At 32.2% G+C, this 2,572-nt stretch overlaps 1 protein-coding gene across 3 annotated transcripts in view; it reads right to left on the bottom strand.

Annotated features, from left to right (window-relative positions):
• The window catches only part of EHBP1 (EH domain binding protein 1), a 345,442-nt gene that overhangs the window by 306,895 nt on the left and 35,975 nt on the right, over positions 1-2,572 (bottom strand). The gene's annotated exons all lie outside the window — the stretch shown is intronic.

Raw genomic sequence — 2,572 nt, 5'->3', positions numbered from 1 at the left:
CCAATCCTAATTTAGTAAAATTAATAATTTATTATGGTGAGTTTTTAAAAATTTATCTCATTGCAAAATGAACTATACATACTTTTCTCTTGTATATACTTAATCTGTTGTTCTACTTGAAGCACTAAACACATTAGCAATAATTAAAAATAACAAGCTTTTAAGTCCGACAGTATGACTTCAACATTTATCAATTATTTCTAAGTAAAACTGAAATAAAAAAAACCAATTTACTGAAGATCTCAAAAAACTTTTCAATAACTTTATTATATACACATTGGCTAAGAACACAAGCTTCAAAGTCAGACTGCTTTATGGCTCTGAGATTTATGGCTTTAAACCTCAGCTCTAAACCCCATAAACAAGCTATGTGTGTTGAGAAAGTTAATCTTTCTAGGTACAAGTTTCTTCCCCTATAAAATGGGAACAATAATAGTGCCTTATTTCCAGGATCACTGTAAGGATTAAATGACAATGTAAATAAAACATACCTCACAGTATCTAATCTAGCATAGAGTAAGTGCTTGATTCTTAGAAACTATAATTATCATTAATACAATCATCATTATTGTGTTTCTTTAATAAATGTTTCAAATATTTGTTGATTTATTAGTATATATACTTATTTAGAAATATACCATAAGGCACTGATCTATAAGAAGGTCATGGGGGGCAAAAATTGACTTTTTATTAAATGGTACTCGGACAACTGGGTAGCCATTTGGAAAAAGACAAAATTAGACCAATAGTGTTTAAAAATTTAAATAGCCACTTGTGTTTAGTGGCCACTATATTGGACAAGATAGCTCTATATGATATGGTTGCTTAAATGCTTGTGAAAGTCTACATTGAATCATACATATTGTCTTTTTTTTTAAATAGCAAATATATTAATATCTATTTGAAACATCTCAAAAAAAAATAGACATGTCACATACCTTACATAGGAATAAACTCCAAATGGATCTGAGATGGAAATGTTAAAATGTTTGAAGAAAAAAAGGAAGCCATATAAGTACTAGAAGAAAACATGGGTGAATTTCTACAAACCTGGATAGAAAAATGCTTTCTTTATGACTAAAATCCAAATACAATGAAGATTGATAAATAGACTACACAAAAACAAAAAACTTCTGCATACTAAAAAACACCATAAACAAAGTCATACATTAACAAAATGGGAAAAACTATTTATAATATAAATCCCTGGTAAAGGCAAGGCAAAAAGACTTCCACTTTACAGTCCAAAGTGTAAAGAAATTGGAAGTTGTCACTCCTATCCTCACAACAAGAAAAAAGCTAAACAAATTGAAAATTAACTCTTCTTAGATTCCTCAGAGAACTAAGGTCACGGGACAAATCACTACCCCCAAAATTGGAGTCCAGCATTCAACAAAAAATTATGAGGTAGTCTTAAAGACAAATATCATTTGAAGAGAAGAGCAGGCATCAGAACCAAACTCAGAGCAGAGATGACAAAATTATGAGACAGGGAATTTAAAACAGCTATTACTGATATGCTAAGGGTGCTAATGAAATCAGAGAAATGAAAACTCTAAGAAAGAATCAAAAGGAAATGCTAGAAATCAAAAACACTGTAACAGAAATGATGAATGTCTTTTATAGGCTCGTCAACAGACTGCTGACAGTCAAGGAAAGAATAAGTGAACTTGATGAAATGTCAGTAGAAATTTCTAAAACTGAAATAGAAATAAAAATAGGAATGAAAAAACAAAACAGAGTATCCAAGAACTGTGGGACAATTACAAAAGGTATAAATACACATAATGGAAATACCAAAAGTAAAAGAAAAAGAGAAAGGCACAGAAGAAATATTTGAAGCAATAAAGGCTGAGAATTTCCACAAATTAATGACAGACACTAAACCACAGATCTAGGAAGCTTAGAGAACACCAAGTAGGACAGATACAAAATAACATACACCCAAGCATATCATATTCACAGTGCAGAAAATCAAAGACAAAGGAAAAACACTGAAGGAAGCCAGAGGGGAAAAAACACCTTACCTATAGAGGAGCAAGGATAAGAATAACACTGTTCGTCTTTTCAGAAATCATGTAAGCAAGAAGAAAATAGAGCAAAATATTTAAGTTGGGGGGGATACACCAACACAGAATTCTGTATCCAGTGAAACTGTCCTTCAAAAGTGAAGGAGAAATAGACTTTCTCAGACAAACAAAAGTTGAAAGAATTTGTCACCAACAGACCTCCCTTGCAAGAAAGGATTTTTAAAAAAATTCCTCAAAAAAGAAGAAAAATGATATAGTCAGAAACTCAGATCTACATAACAGATTGAACAATACACAAAAAGAATTATATACCATGACCAAGTGGGATTTCTTCCAGGTATGCAAGGCTGGTTCAACATTGAAAAACTAATTATTTTGGCCCTGCGTGGTGGCTCACGCCTGTAATCCTAGCACTCTGGGAGGCCGAGGCGGGCAGATTGTTTGAGCTCAGGACTTCGAGACCAGCCTGAGCAAGAGCAAGACCCTGTCTCTACTAAAAATAGAAAGAAATTAATTGGACAACTAAAAATATATAGAAAAAA

This window comes from Propithecus coquereli, unplaced genomic scaffold (assembly GCF_000956105.1).
Source record: "Propithecus coquereli isolate 6110/MARCELLA unplaced genomic scaffold, Pcoq_1.0 Scaffold138, whole genome shotgun sequence".
NCBI lineage: Eukaryota > Metazoa > Chordata > Mammalia > Primates > Indriidae > Propithecus > Propithecus coquereli.
This window is presented reverse-complemented; position numbering and strand designations above follow the sequence as displayed.